The 16,459-nt window shown below is 53.4% G+C and overlaps 1 protein-coding gene across 1 annotated transcript in view; it reads right to left on the bottom strand.

The window, feature by feature from the left end:
- Window positions 1-7,725, bottom strand: part of DISP3 (dispatched RND transporter family member 3) — a 59,002-nt gene extending 51,277 nt beyond the window's left edge. The window contains exon 1 of the mRNA XM_003936028.3: window positions 7,356-7,725. The gene's annotated coding sequence lies outside the window, so the exon portion shown is untranslated. The remainder of the gene's footprint in view (window positions 1-7,355) is intronic.
- Between the last annotated feature and the right edge of the window lie 8,734 nt (window positions 7,726-16,459).

Genomic DNA, 16,459 nt, shown 5'->3' with positions numbered 1-16,459 from the left:
GTTTGAAGCTGCAGTGAGCTGCGATTGCACCACTGCACTCTAGCCTGGATGACAGAGAGCCTATCTTAAAAAGAAAATATAATCTTAACTTAGTGATGTCTTAAACTCCTTTCCTCCTGAAGGCTCCGTGAACCTTTTCACCCCAGATCTATTCGCATGCTCATTAACGCCCAAGAATGCCAACTGGCTGAGTGTCCCTGTTCATCAGACTCCTGGCTCTGTTACTCCGGGATCATCTGCTCGAAGACTCCGGAGCACCAGGTTGGAAAGTCAGAAACCTCGGAGGGAACCCACAGCAGCTACTGGCCTGCCATGCACGCTGCCGGCAGCCTTTTCCAGCTCCCCTGGTTAAAGAAGGGAAGGAGGGGTTTTCTCTTCTGGCTGCCGACAGTTTTCCAAAGCCTGATTCCTCTCTAATGTCTCCCAGGCCTGGACTGCAGGGAACAAAAACCAACAACCTGCTTTTGTGAAGTCACAAGATGATGCCTTAAAACCAACAAATACTTTTCAACCTGGGATTCCCCACACACAATCATGTCCAGAGGAATGGAAGTCTCAGCTGTGTCTACATGGAAGGAAAAGAAGAAACATCTGGATGAAAGCCAGCAATGTCCTGCCAGTCTGCCAGATGCTGCCCACATCTGGACATTCAAAAAGTGAACTGTCCCGTGGCTTGGCAGTCAAGAAGCAAATGGTTAGCTCACATCACCCTACCCATCTGAACACAGCGCGGGTTCCCATGTGCAATGACCAAGATTACTGAGGGACTCACCAGGTACTCTGGCTTCAATCATACTCATCCTCAGAGATCCAAATTAAGGGGAGGTGAAGGCCAGAGTGTGGGGCTCAGTGCTTGTGCACGTGGCCGCTGGGTCCCATCTCCACTGCTTATTAGTAAGTGCTTAGTCTCCGCACTTCACATTTCTCATCCTTAACATGGAGATAACAGTGCTATCCCCCTGGCTGGGCAGGTATAAGGACGAAATGAGATCATATCTGTAAAGTTCTAAGCCCAGGGCCCAGCAGGTACTAAACATTCAAAATATGTTGACTTTTATTATCATGATCATTATCATTGGGGTGATTGCCCTGCAGAGCTCCCCAACAAAGAACAGAGAGACCCCCAGGCCAGTGCAAAGGTCAACGCAGTTGCAGCATGTGGGGGACACATACTTTTCCCAAACCTCCCAGGAACACCAATTTGTCACAACCTTCCCCACCCTGCCCTCCATTGAAGCTGCCTTTCCCAGAGACAAGAAGATCGCCACATCCTTCTTCACAACAGGAGCAGCTTCCAGCTGGCAGTCACGTCTCTTCTATTCACAAGGTTTGGCAAAGGACACATCATCCAGGTGCCACTGTATGTGTTAGATGCCCCAAGCAGATGGCTCGGCGGAAACAGCCTTCTCCACCACACCTTCCTCCTACCAAGACATCAAGCTCATGGACAGCCCAGGTGTCCTGGGGACAATACCTACAGGAAACTTTCCTCCTGACCCTGGAGTGATCCCTTGCTTGGATCATGCCCTCTCAGCCCCAGGGGTCTCCTGAGTCCCTCTTCTACTGCGGTAGGGGACCTGGCTGAGACACCATTCATCATCTATCACCTCTGCTCCTTCGGTCAGAGGTGCTGGCAGGTGGGAACGGGGACTCTGATGAGCTCTACAGGGACAGAGACCATTAGGTTGGTGCAAAAGGAATTGGGTTTTGCCACTACTTTCAATGGCAAAAATCACAATTACTTTTGCGCCAACCTCACACTTCTACAAGCCCACACCTGTACACAGTAGGACTGCTCAGGCAGATGCTTGTCGGATGGGAGATTACAAAGAAGACCTTTTCTGGCAAAGGAGCTTTAAGTTCCTGGACACTATCTCCTAGGACATCACTCTGTGGTTCCAAGAAGTGCCCCTGTAAATGGTACGTTCTGGAATCTAAATTCAGGCCAATCCTTCCCATTGTCCTTACGGCCCCCTTGGTCCCGATGGTCGAGCCCACTGTACACAGAAACACCATCGCCTGCTACCCAACAGCCTTTTCCAAACTGGCAGGTTCCCCATTTTGTTCCCTCAGAGGGAGGAATGGATGGGAGGAAGTAAATTGCCCGGATCCAGGGCACGCCGGGAGTTTTGCAGGCAACGAAGCCCTCTCCAGCATCTTCTCTCCCCTGAGTTCAGGGAGAAACATACCCAGACCTTACACTTCACTAGTGCCCTCCAGGGGCTGGCCCCAGGATGCTGTACCAGGTTCTTCCTTCCAGGTTTTGGCAGAGACACAGCCTCTGCTGGTACACATGCCAGCGAGCGTGACCAGCCTGGAGGTGTAATATAAATAGCCTGCCGCTGCCCATCAGCTCCTCTGCCCCCTTGGCATCAGTTCCAAACCTTCCCCTTCCTCACCCCCAGAGCAAACCAGCCAGCAGGGGCTCTGCTGGGCTCCACCTGCCTCCTCACCAGCACTGTGACCTTGAGAGGGTGACTTGACCTCTCTAACCTCAGGCCCCTCCATTGTGAAATGGAATCAGAGCACCTCCCTCTTGGGTGGCCATGGGGATCGCATCAGTTAAGGTCCATGAAGCATTTGGCACACTGCCTGGCATGTGGCTGATGTCAGAGGGGTGCAGGGGAGAGGACTGGAGCAATGACAGAAAGCAGCATTTCACCTCCACTCTTGGAAGGGAGCTGTTAGGTTTACCAACTGCATCGGTTCAGTGCTCTTCCCTGTCATGGTTTGGACGCTTCCCACGCACCCAAGGAAGCCAGCCTCGCTGCCTGGGAAGAGCCCTGGCCTGGGATTTGAGACTCAGGCTCTGCTACCAACATGCTGTGTGATGCTGGGCAACTCATTTGCCCTCTCTTAAGTAACTCGCCCATCTGCAGAGGCCTCTCATATCCTTGACCTCTTGCAGAGTTAAGTTGTTTTCAATAGTCCAAGCTTCACAGCTTGAGCCCCATTCCAGCCTCTCATGGGGACTCAGCCCCAGCCCAGCCATGGCTCAGAAGCCTTGAGTACCCAGCCCAGGCCACTGATTGATCAACAAAGGTGAGGGTACTGCCCTTCACCTCTGGCCTGTCTGGCAGAGAAATTTACATCCTTTTGAAACCCATCACATAAAACAGGTTTCTTGACAAGAAAATATTTATTGAATGACAGTAACCAAAACAATATAGGGTACTGGGAAAAATGGGGGTTTCTGCTTCATTCGGATCAAAATCTGATCCCAGCCTGGCCTCTTCTCACTGTGTGACCTTGGGCAAGTCTTTTCACTTCTCTGAACTTTGCTTTTCCCATACATTAAATGAGGATGACAATTTATGTGCCGTGAGATGGTGGCAAGGCTTAAGTGAGACAGTCCACGTAAATGCTTAGCACCTGGCACATAGTAGGTACTCTACACATGGCAGCTATGAATGTTGGTATTGTTAGCGCCAGCCTCCCATCGTAAGGCGGAGGACCTGAGGCCACCAGCCATGTCTGGTGCCTGTTTCTAAAGAGCTTTGACAAGACACAGACACATATTCCTTGCAATCCTCCCACCCGCGTACCTTCCAGCTGGTGCAGAGTGGAGTGTGGCTGTCTGGTCTCCCGGCAGCCAGGCAGAGAATGAGCTCACTGGGGGACGCTCTGCCACCATCCCTGGACTGGTCCCGCAGCATCCATGCCTCCAGCCTTTGTTGGGCAGCTGCAGCATGAGCTGCACTGTCTGCCTGTGAAATTCGACTTTCGGAAAACATGCATATTTGTGAGTTGGTGCATGTTTCTATTTTGGGCCGACACTGCTCTCTTTATTTATTTTCCCCGGGCTTCGATGCTTTGGAATCCAGCTTGGAAGGGTGTTTTGACAGACTTTGACACCTCTCCCGGCTCCTCTGGCAAGACACATGCTCGGGGTAGGGGGAGGGCAGGCAGAGAACAGGATTTCAGCTGACAAGCCCTCCCTCCTTGGCTAGGACTGATGGACAATCCCACACCCCTGCCTCACTGTCCCAGCCCTCAGTTTTTCCAGATTTGGGTGTGGGGAGGAGTATGAGAGGGGTTCAGATGGAGAAACCATTTCAAAGAAGGGGAAGGGAACTGAAAAGGCTAATCACTGAGCTTCCGATTTTAACAATGTTAGCATCATTATCCACACCGATAGCATTGTTACCGTCAACCATCACTACTACCACCCCCACCATTTTGGGGTGCCTACTTTTATTGCTGGCAGTGAGCTGGCTGCTGGCCCTTAGGGACACCACCTCCTTGCTCAACGTCTCACTTGGCTCATCTGTGGAGGCTATTTTTGCCAACCTCAGCTCATGGGGTTATGAAAAGAGGCTGCTCAGCCACATGGTGGTCATGGCTGTCTTCCCTCTTGGCATCAGAGCCTGGCCAGCAACCAACTGCCCATGGGCAGTCTACTTGGTTGGGTCTAAGGACATGAGGCTGATTGCAAAGTGCTACTTACTGGGCAGGACCTCTAAAGCTGCTCTCAGCTGGTCCCTTCTCTGTGGCCATTTACAACCAGCCCAGCATCTGCCACTTGGGAGGCAGGACCTTCACTGAGGCAATTCCATTTGCCTTTGATGACTAGGGGAATAGGGGGTGGGGAGGATGGGGAGACAAGGGAAGAATGTCTACACTAGCAGAGAAATGGGCTTAAACCATTCAAGGACCAGGGGATCAGGAGATCCAGGTTTAAGTCTTCTATTCATTCATTTGATCATTCACTCATTCATTCACAGCATATCTACCAGCAGAACTGGTGGTTTATGCAGAGGATATACAGACAGTAGAAGTAATGCCCACCCCAATAAAGACTGCATGTCAGCAGTACAACCTCAAGAAAATTACTTGGCATCTCTGGTACTATGAAAGAAATCATCTGAACATCCCTCACTCAGGGAACAGCAACCCTTTACTAGTGGTGGGTGCTCTAAGGAAGGGGAAAGGCAGGATCATCTTTGGGGTTAGAATCACAATTTTCAATCCCACCCACATTGAAAAGACTCACTGGAGAGTCAATGTTCCAGATCATTAGGACCCTACAGGTCACCTCAGCCAGTCCTTTAATAGATGGGAAGCCTGAAGCTCAGAGAAGGGCAGTAGTTTGCCCAAGGGCAAATTGGGAGTCTGTGGTCAAGCTCGGACTAGGATCCAGGTCCCCTCACTTCCAGTCCGGTGCTCCTTCCGCCACACCATGCTGGGACTGTTCTTCTTTCAACCCAGTTTCTGAAGGACAACAGCAGGAGAGGTGTCAAAGGGCAAGCCAAGTCATGGCTACCAGATCCCATGGCTAGCCAAATCTCCATGGGGGGGTTCCAGAATGATTCACCCAAAGTTCTTGGCCCCTTGGAAACACCTCTCCCAGCTCTCTTGGCAAGACACATGCTTGGGTAGGGGGAGGGCACAGGGGCTCCTCCTGGGGAGGGGAACAGAAGCTTCTGAGGCCATGGTGGAGGGCCATCAGATTTCCAAAGAGAGAGTAACGGAGACATGAAACCTACAGTGGAGAAAGCAAGTCTGAGAGAATGGAGTCAGCTCCCCCTAAAGGTCAGCCGTGCCCACATCCCAGCAAAGGCTGGGTCAGACTCAGCCTAAGGAAAGTTGGGGAGAGAAGTGAAGGCAGTGGGTGGGGAAGGATGACTGAAAAAAACAAAAAAAGAGGGCGTGTGTGTGTGTGTGTGTGTGTGTGTGTGTGTAAGATAAATCTTGGGGAGGGAACAGAGCAGGGAAACAGATGATACAATCAAAGAATGTGGACCCTGATTGTACATGTGTCTGGACTAAGGTTAGAGAAAGAGGAGTGACTATTGGGGTAGAGAGCCAAGCAAAATAGACCCTGGGCTGAAAATGGAGATTCTGTAAGGCATCCGCCCAGGCTAGGCTTCTGCCCAGAGCTTCCACCGAGCCACAGTCTCCTCCCTTCCTCCCTCCCTCCCTCGGGCAAATGCCCTGGTCCCCTGGGAGGTATGTAGTAGGAGGTGGGGAGGGGGTGTTTGCTCTGAATCTCCATGCTTTGCCCATAGGAGAAGGACAGTGTGTGTGTGTGTGTGTGTGTGTATGCACGCGTGCGCTGGGGGTGGGAGTGTGTCTGTGCTTGGGAGCATGAGTGGCTTTGTGAGTCATGGCATCGGAGGGAACACCAGGTGCTGGGCTCTGGAGTCTGGGGCTTAGTCAGTGAGTCCGGAGACAGCAGCCTCGAGTGTGGAGCGGGGGCGAATACGCTGCCCAGGTCCACAAACGAGTGTGCTTGTGAGATCTGTCCACCCACGTGTGTGTGAACCGTGGGTCTGTGTGTGCATTGTGTGCACCTGAGGATTGTGGGTGGGTGTGTATCTGTGCGAGTGGACTACGAATATGTGTGTGGACTGTTTTCCAGTGGTCTGTAGATATGTGTGTGCGCGTGGATGGGTGTGCGCGTGGACCGTGGGTGTGCGCGGGTTTCTGAGTTTCCAGGGTGGCCGCGAGGCGCTGTCCGCGGTGCTGACCCGGGGCCGTGGGTCGCCCAAGACCTGTGGCCAGTCTCGGAATGCGAGGGGAATCGCGGGCGGCTGACGCCGGCCGTGGAGCAGAGAGGGGCCGCGAAGAGGTAGCCCCCAAGAAGGCGCCTTCCCACCCCTGCTGCCGGCTTCCCCAGGGAGTTGGGAAAAGTTCTCCCTGCGGTGGTGTTGGCTCCCGGGACTCGGCACCCCTTGCGCTAGGAATCTTCCCAGACCCTCAGCGCCACCACTGCCCGGCTGCGCACTCCACCTCCACCCTCGTTCGCGTTCCCGGCAGAGCCCGGGGACCCTCTCGCGCGCGGATTCCATAGCCGTCCCAGCGCGCCCCAAAGCCCCCACGCGCCCTCCCCGCCGGACCTGCAGCCAGGTTATTCGGCAAAATGTCCTTCCGAGAGTACGAGTGCGATAGGTAGGGGATGGTTGGAGGGGGTCATTAACCTTACTCTGTCCCTTCCCTCCGCTCTAGCGAGAGCCCGATCCTGGGGCGGCTTCAGACTGACGCTCAACTTTTATGGACCCAGATATCCGCCAGCAGGGACAAGCAGGGGCCGGAGGTCGAAGCCTCGCCGTTCCCGGACATCCAACATTCAACTCGTCTAGGCCGACCGAGGCTGCTGCAGCCCCGCGGGGAGCTGGTGTGGAGCTGGGGCCCGGCCGCGGAGGGCAAGCCTGGGCTCTGTCCACCCGTGACCGGCTTTTCCCTGGGGGCCCCCGAGGCCCGCATCCCGGGCTGGCTGGAGAGCGGGAGAACTTCGCGCGTGGCGCCACGCAGGCCAGGGTGCAAACGGCGTGGAGGACTTCCCCTTCCTCCTAGCAACGCAACCCCCAGCCCCGAGACTGAGGCCCGATGGCTCCCCGCGGCCGTGCACTCACCTCGGCCGGCCGAACGGGGCTGGGCTGAGCCGCCGGAGCCGGAGGGAGTGCGCGGAGAGTCGGGGGGCGGCGGCCACCCCGCAGCGCAGACTCGTCTCCTCGCGGGAGCCGCAGGGGGAAGCTCCTCGGAGCCCCAGAAGGCCAGGGCTCCCCGCTCCGCTCCTGGGCAAACAGACCCCGAGAAGCTGCGCGCGGATCCCTGTCCCCAGCTAGCAATCCGAGCACTCCGCGCCGCCGCCGCCTTTTATTCGCCGCCCGCCTTTGTTTGGGTCTCGGCTCCTACCACGGGGCGCGGGGGTGTCCGAGTCAGGCTCCGGAGCCGCGCCGCCGCCCAGCCCCTGGCGCCTCCTCGACCTTCGCGCCACCGCGCTTTGAGCCGTGGCGGACGAGAACCGGCGCCACGCTGCGCGCTGCGGTCTCCGGGTCCCGCTGCCTGGCGCCGCCTTGGCCGCCTCTCCCCCTGCCCAGTTGCGCGGTGGTTCAGCCCGGCCCCGGCGCCCGCGGGCTGCGCAGCGACCCCTGGGGGTCGGTCCCCGCCCCTGCAGACGGCCCAGGCCAGACCCCACCGCCCCGCCCCCGAGTTACCTGGTTCCCAAGTCTCTCCCCACACCGTGCTCTCCCTTCTCTCCAGCCGGCCCGCCCAGCCTTGGCAGGTCACCAGCCTCCTGGACACTCGCAGGCATCCCCGGGTGCCCTCCGGAGGGAGCTGCCAAGCCCAGGCTCCTGGCGCCGTCCCTTCCTCGTTTGTTCTTCAGTTACCCCTCTGGCACCAGAGCCCGGAGCCATGCCAGCCCCTGGGACCGGGCATCCTTCCAGCTCTAGCACATAGCCTGCCTGACACCCCTGGCCAAAGGGCCACAAGGAGAAAGAGCCTGGGGGAGGGGGGCAAGACCAGTGCCCAGGCCCATTTCTCTCCATCAAGGCTCAGAGAACGTTGACATTGGTGTTGCCCAGGGAGAGCTAAGGGGGACCCCTCAAAAGGGGGCCAGCTGCCAGCCCCCAGCTGCAGGGTGGAGGGGTGTCAGTGATGGAAGCCAGAAAGGAGGAAGGCCATTGCCATGCTGTGTGAGTCATCAGCTTGTCATTTGTCCTCTGAGTGTGTGCTGACCAAGGACATGGGAAGATAGGACGATGGTGAGACACAATGCTTGCCTTCAGGAGGTTTCTGGCTTATGAGAGAGAGAAGAATGTGGGAGAGTTATAAATGAAACATGGCAAGCCCCGCCAATCAATACACACAGATGCTCACCCCACATCATCCCCTCCCCACCCCTGGGCCCTTATTTGTAAAAGAGGAAAACTGGGGGGACACACCTCAAACACCAGGGTGCTGGGTGGAGCTTCTGCGCTGCTCCACTGCTGCTCTGCTCTGTCTCTCTGCTGTGCAGTCCCCAGAAGCTGTACCCATAGACTGGCTGTCAACGGGACACATTGGTGTTTATGACCTGGGTACCGTGAGAGCTCATCTACGCAGAAGCAAATGGCCCGAGCCAGTGTCCCTGCCCTGGCACTCACCCCCCATGTGCTCAGGGTCTCAAGAGAGCCATTGCCAGGCCGGCCAAGTCTGTCAGAAGACTCCCAATGGCTCCATCTGGCCTTGAAGACATCAGGGTTGGGGGCAGTTCCTGGGGTGAAGGGTACCACTCTGAGCTGTGAGGGGGAGAAAGGCAGTAGAGGGTGTGCAAATTGCTGTCCCAGGACCAGAGGCCAAATCTGACATGAGTGCAGAACACCAGACTTGGCACCGCCCTGCAAATGTCCAGTCCCATTTGCCGTATCCTAGAGGGAGGGCAGAGAATGAGGAGCCATGGGAGAGGGTGGGAAGAGGGAGAACAAGGAAAAGATTTGTTTTTAAAGGAGCAATAGAGAGACACAAAGTGTGTTCCCAAGCCCAGCTGACAGCAAAGGGTTTTCTTGGCTGGGTGAATGGCTTGATTCTTTTCAGTTTGTTTTAAGACTGCTTCTAGGAGCCTCCTCAAAGTTCTCCAAGGCTCCAGCACTGTTCCTCTCAATCTGACAAATCCACAGGCCATCCCATTGGTGTGCCCCACGGTGCTGTGCCACCCCCAGCCCATGCCTGGGGATACAGCTCCCACTCCCCTGGGAAATAGATTTAGTGGGTTTCATAGGTCCCTGATGAAATTCTCACCACCTTCAAAGGGGTCCTGCTTCATGTTCCCTAGCCTGCCATAGCTGTGGCCACCTTGGCCATACCCTCCTCCAAACCCTCCCTGGCCTCTTGAGACCTCCAGAGGATCTCCAGCGGGGCTGGGCTTGCTCTGCCTTTGGTGGGGGATCTTCTGCGAAGGGAGGGTGCAGAGGCAGAGGCCCGTGGAGGGGGGCAGGAGGTGCAGAGTGTGGTAGCCAGGAACACTGGAACAATGCAATTTTCCCAGGCCATCAGTGAGGTTTTAAAAACGCAAATGGAACCAGGCCTTTGAAATATGCCTGCCATAAAGGGGAACCGGTGGTGGCAGCGGAGCTGGTGTGGGCATGAAAAGTCATGAGAATCCTCCTCCTGGGGTTCATCCCGAGGTTCCTTCCCCCTCCCCCTCCCCCTCCCCTGCCGGCTCCCACTTGCAGGAAGCCTATTTACTAAGTGGGCCCCTGGGGAAGCTATTCTCAGACATCCCTGCCCAGCTGCAGGGTACTTTCCTGAAGCCTCCTGTACCTCCAGGTGAGTAACAAAGATGGCTCTGGTGGACGGATGATCTGCCCAGATGAAAGGCTGCAGAGAATGAGATTCTGTGTCCCCTCTGGCTCCTCGTTCCAGTGCTGTCTGGTGGAAGTTCTTCCTGGGTCTGATTTAAATGCCTCGTGGTGCCGATAAGCTGCTTCCCTGATAGTCTGTCTTCACGACTAATTGAAAAGCCTTCTTTGCAAAGGATATGAGCTATAAAGGGCTGCTTTATCCTCTCCTATCCCTTTATTTCTACTTCTATTTTCTCTCCAACTAGGTCTGAAGCAGAGCCTCTGAGCTAAACCTCTGATTCTACTCCTGTCGGTAAAAGTCATCTTTCTGTTCCACTCCTTACCAGCTGTGTGACCTTAGGAAAGTCACTTCACCTTGCTGAGCCCCAGTTGTCTCATCTATAAAGTGGGGCTGGTAAGAATATCTGTCTCATTGCAGCAGTTGTAGTTACGAGATCATCCTGTGCAAAAATTGCATTGGGCACTGTTTACGGCACACATTAAGCACTAAATAAACATTAGCAGTTTCTTCACCGCCCCGGCCCTGCCCCCGTGAAGGGATTGTATGCAAATCAAGTCCTCCCACCAGATGGGTGAGCAGCTGAGGACTGAGCATATGGGGAGGGTTGGGAGTGTTTATCTTTTAAAATATGATATTAAGACATTGTCCCAGCACCAGGGAATAGAATGAATGGATTTATAAGTAATCCCCTCTTCGATCTGCTAAGGCATTGACTTTGACACTCTTGGCACCCAGCCCCAATCTCACCTTCTCCAAGAAGCCACTGGGCAGAATCAGGTAGGCTGGTCTGTGCTCGAAAGAACTCTAGGTTTAGGAAACTGGGTTTGATTTTTATGTGTGTCTTTTATCAGTACGATCTTGGGCAAGTCACTTCATTTCTCTGAGACTTAGTTTCCTCATCTGCAAAGTGGAAGTCATAATGACTACTGCCAATAATCTTTTCAGCTATGTAGAACACAGATTTATTATAAGTAACCATTTGATAGTTAGCTCTAGATATAGTTATAGTGATAATGTAGAGAGATAATAGGATGATCAATCCCTGTTTCCATGAGTTTCAGGGTTGATTATGCTTCACGTGACATAATAGATGCAAAAGAGCTCAAGGGGCTTGCTCCAGTTCATGGTGAATGAACTTCTGACTCCAAGTCACATAGAAAGTTAGTGGAAGAGCTTGGGTTGGACTCCAGGTATCCCAGCTTCCCATCCTGTGCTTCTCTGAAACACCATCCTTCTTCTCCCCAGCCCCTTCCTCCCTAAAAAGCTCTGTTCAGGAGGTGAGTGTAAGCTTATGCGAGCGAGAAACATTAGAGGATCTCATAATTAAAGAGAAGACAGAGCGCTCTGAAGAAGGGCCTAAAGAAGGCCAACAGAGCTAGGCTTAGGGTAAGGATGCTGCAGACAGGGCCTAAAAGAGGCTAGACAGGTGGCAGCTCTCCCCTGCTGCCTTCCCCAGAATTCTGCAAACAGCCAGGCCTAGCATGCCTTTCCCAGCCTTGCCTGCCTCCTTCAAGGGAGCAGGCATCCTGTGCCAGAGCGAGTACAGTCCAAGTTATTAATTGCCTGCAACAATTAGCCCCAGTGCGTGGGCCTGCAGACACCCAGGCTCTAAGAGAGGGAGCCAATTACAGCTTCATCAATATTCACGCTGCTGCACAATCCTCTTCCAACAAGACAGCCCCCTTGTCCCCCATCCACATTTCTAGGGGCCTTTGCTCTGACCTCAACATCTGGAGAAGACTAAATATTGCTGATTTCTTCAAGAGAGAAAGTCAATGGAGGGGTTAGACCCAAGGGGCGTTTTGCATAGCAGAGCCAAGACATTGGCAGGGAAGGGAAGGATCCTGCCAAAAATCTGGACAGTGTGGCATTAGCCAAAGACAGTCCCTTTGTTGGGAAGAGATTGTAACCTCCAGGCTGAGGGTTTTACATAGATACCCTGAGGGCTCCTCTTGATAGAACTGGCTTGAAAGGAGGAGATCATAAATACCCCAAAAGTTACAGTTTTAATCCCAGCTCTGTCGCAGACTAGCTTTGTGGTTTCTGGAAAAGCCTTTTGCATCTCTGAGCTCATGTCCTGACCTGTAAACCAGTGGCAGTGGCCACCCCTTCCCATGAAGGAGAATTACAGGAGATGCTCTGTGGAAGCACACAGCAGTACAGTGAGTGGCTCCCAGTGAGCTGGGAGTAAATGGCTGTGCTTATGTTCTGTCCAGAAAAAGCTCCAGAAGGAGATCTCTTGATCCCCAGAGGAGCGTGGGGTGATAGGGAACAAGACAGATGGGCAGTTAGGAGGCCAGGATGCTGATCCCAGATTTGCTGAAACATGCTCTGTGGTCTTGGTGCCCTTCCATCTTCGGCCTCTTGTTTCTATTTGACAGACAAGTACATGAGCTAGATGTGCTCCAGAGCCCCTCAGACTGTGATCTTCCAAGAGAATATGAGGAGATAGGATGAGTTCAGACTGGATAGGAGGCCACAGGGAATATTCAATCCCCGATTTTCCAAGGGGGTAAACGGTAGCTGTGGTCAATGTGAGGGAATCACCAAAAGAATGCGAAGGCAGGCACAGGAATAGTTAAGCCAAAGTCACAAATTTGTTGTTTCTGCAGTGGTTAAAAAGAAACCATATGTCTTGGATCAAGACAGAAAATAAAAATCATCATCTTGTTCAGAACTCCTGGGAAAGGCTGAGTAAAAGTCCCCAGCACAGGCCTTGTCCATGGTGTGTTTCAGAACCATGGACAGTTGCTGCTACCGGCTTTGGTTGTGATGAGGCGAAGGGATGAGGGGCATGAACTCAGCCACCGAGTTGAGTATTTGGAGGTAGTATGATGCTCAGGGTGAGTGATGGTGAGCAGGTCCAGGTTCAAGAATAACAGTTACAACTGCCTTTTTTTTTTTTTTTTTTTTTTAATATGGGATCTCTGTCGCCCAGGCTGGCGTGCAGTGGTGTGATCACGACTCACAGCAGCCTCGATCTCCCTGGGCTCAGGTGACTTTCCCATCTTAGCCTCCAGAGTTGCTAGGACTACAGGCATGTGCCACTATGCCCAGCTAATTTTTTTTTCTGTAGAGCCGTGGTTTCACCATGTTGCCCAGGCTGGTCTCAGACTCCTGGGCTTAAGCAATGCCCACTTTGGCCTCCCAAAGTGCCAGGAGTACAGGTATGAGCCACCACACCAGGCCACACCTGACTTTTGAGTGCCCAGTGGGACTGCTTAAATCTTTAGAGGGTAGAGGTCTGCCCCCTCCCAGGAATACCTAAGGTTCCTGGTGCACCTACCCGTGTATGGGTTCCTTGTGACTCAGCAGAGTCCCAGCCCCATCTCCACACTCTGCCTTGCTCCTCTGTCTCTCTGGATTTGGTTTCATGGCACAAGTTGACCAGTGCCTTCCTCCACCCCAGTCAGCCTGGCTGGCCCACTGGCTCCGGAAGCCAGGTCAGCTTTAACCCTGGCTACCAAATCCCATCTGGGCCTCGGCAGTGACAGCAAGAAAGAGCTTTTCTGGCATCATCCCAGTCAGGAATCTGTGCAGCTCTGATGGGCTGCCCCAGTGCCAGGTCCTATTCAGGTACTTTCAGTGTGGGCAGGGGTGGAGCACGTTCAGTGCCAGGACCCCTGAACTGACATGCAGGGCTGGTAGGCAGATCATCAGGGTCCCAGCAGCTAAAATACCTTCTGTGCAGCAAGGGATGCTACTAACAACATCAGCGACAATCATAATTAATGGCTGCACTTCTGGATTGCCAGACCCTATGTATGCATTATTTCATCCAAACTCACAACCACCCAATAAAGCAAGTCCTCTTATCATCCTCATTTCCAGATGAGGAAATTGGGGTACAGAGAGTAGTAAGTTGCTAAAGCTGATAGCAACCCAGTCAAACCCACCCAGGCAGTTTGACTCTATAGCTCAAGTTCTGTAGGAGATTATTCTCCCCATTTTACAGATGGGAAAACTGAGAGTCAGAGAGGTTTAAAGACTTGGTAAGGGTCACAGTAATGGAGAGGATTTGAATCCAGCACTGCCTGATGTGGTAGATGCTGTTTATCTGCTCTACTCTACCGCTCCCCATGGAACTAAGTCCCTGTTGGGGGCCCACTCTCAGTGCTCCTTACTGTGGCACTGAGGTCTCACCCTAAGTCTAATCACAGCTGAACTAATCTCCCTGTTCATCCTTAGGGAAGCCACAGCCTCTCTCTGAGCCCAATCTACTGAGGGAAACTTCCTAAAGCAGAGCTCACATTCCAATTCGAGAATGGCTTTGTTTGATGAGATCCTTCCCTGGAAACCAGAGGAGCCATGCCATCCTGCAAACGGACAGGGTAGTTCCCAGGACCCAGGAGGGCCAAGTCATGCCCATACCTCCAGGACAAGATGCAGGGACCAGGGCCTCTAGCTGCAAACACACCGTGGGATCGGCATCACCTGGCACAAAATGCCAGGTCATCTCCTGGCCTATCGTTTCACAAATGAGGAGACCAAGGCCCAGGGTGGGTGAGCATGGTAGCGACTGTCCTTTTGGCCACCCCTCCAAGCTTCTGTGTCCTTCCCAACATCCCTGTGCTCTCATTTTGGAGCTGGGCACGTCAAAGGACAGCTGTTCTTGCGGGCATCCAGGGCCACATCTGGCAGCAGGCACAGAAAGAATGCATGAGTGCTCTAAATGGCCACATGGGGAGCAGCTCAGGCCCGACCAGCACATCTGGCTGCGCTTGGGTCGCTGGGCTGGCGGCAAGGCCTCCTCTCCTCCTCCTCCCCTCCCCGCCTTCCCCTTTTCCTCCTCCTCCTCCCCTCCCCTCTTCTCCTTTTCCTCCTCCTCCTCCCCTCCTCCTTCTCTCCTCCTCCCCTTCCTCCTCCTTCCCCTTTTCTCCTCCTCCCTCCTCCTCCTCCCGCCTCCTCCTCCCCCCTCCTCCTCCACCCCTCCTCCTCTTCTTCTCTTGTCTTCCCTCCTGTCTCTCCCCCACACTCCCAAACTCCCTGCCTTCCTTCCTTTACAGTCATTCCTTGCTTTGATAATGAGGACAGTAAACATTTACTGAGTACTTACTGTGTGACAAGGCCTGTACCATCTTCTTTAATCTTCGCAACAACCCATGGAGAATAATCATCTCTCTTTCACAGATGAGGAAAACATAGGCCAGAGAGGCCAGGGTTTGTATGGCCCGGCTGACTTCGATCCCACACCCTCCTGCTCCTTTGCTTTTTGGGAGACTAGCACTTCATCACACAAGGGGCAAAAAGACCGGAGATGGCGCCATCCATTCGCTTTTGATCTAGGATGTGTTCTTTGGCAGGTGCTTTGCTTTCTTTTGATTTTTCTTTAAAACTCTAAGCTGATTTCATCCCCACCCCTAGTCTGTTTCATTTTCTCTTCCTTCTGAACCTCTACTTCCCATCCCCACCCCTAGTCTGTTTCATTTTCTCTTCCTTCTGAACCTCTACTTCCCGATGCATATATGCACAGCCAGGAGTGAGCCGCTGGTCTTTATTATATTGACTCTGGAAAGTGGAACCAGACCATCACATGTGGCCCCTAAGTGCAGAGGACTTCCCCTGTCCCCAGGGATGTCGTGGTTGCCACCATTTTTAATGCAATCAAAGGGGCATGCAGAGCAGGTGGCTCAGAATGTGGAGTTTGAGATCAGACAGACTTCAGTCTATTAATAGCTGCATCGCTTACTGGCTGGGTGATGTTGGCCAAGTCGCCTCAACTCTCTGAATCTCAGTTTCCTCATCTGTAAAATGGAGACAACACCTGCCTCAAAAAGCAGTTGTGAGGTGTCTGTGTGGCACATAGCTGTCCCCAGGTAATGTCATTGCCCTGCTCCATTTCATTGTGGGTCTAAAGAACTTGGGAAAACACATTCCCTCCAGCCCATGGAGGCCCCTGAGGACTCATTTCCCAGGAGTTGTTTGCTCTGCCAGATATATTCGGTAGGATTTAGGTAACAAGGTAATAGTTTACATTTTTCTTTTTTTCTTTTCCTTTCCTTTCCTTTTCTTTTCTCCTTTCTTGCTTGCTTTCTTGCTTTCTTGCTTTCTCTTTTTTTTTTTGATGGAGTCTCACTCTGTTGCCAGGCTGGAGTGGTGCAGTGGCAGGATCTGGGCTCACTGCAACCTCCGCCTCCCGGGTTCAAGCAATTCTCCTGCCACAGCCTCCGCAGTAGCTGGGATTACAGGCACACATCACCACGCCCAGCTAATTTTTGTATTTTTAGTAGAGACGGGGTTTCACCATGTTGACCAGGATGGTCTTGATCTCCTGACCTTGTGATTCACCCGCCTCGGCCTCCCAAAGTGCTGGGATTACAGGCGTGAGCCACCGCACCTGAACTTTTTTATATGTGCCCTTTATGTGACGTGCAAATTGTTCCCGGCATAT

The sequence above is a fragment of the Saimiri boliviensis genome, chromosome 11 (assembly GCF_048565385.1).
Source record: "Saimiri boliviensis isolate mSaiBol1 chromosome 11, mSaiBol1.pri, whole genome shotgun sequence".
Taxonomy (NCBI): domain Eukaryota; kingdom Metazoa; phylum Chordata; class Mammalia; order Primates; family Cebidae; genus Saimiri; species Saimiri boliviensis.
The sequence above is the reverse complement of the archived record's forward strand: the minus strand, read 5'-3'. Positions and strand labels throughout refer to the sequence as shown.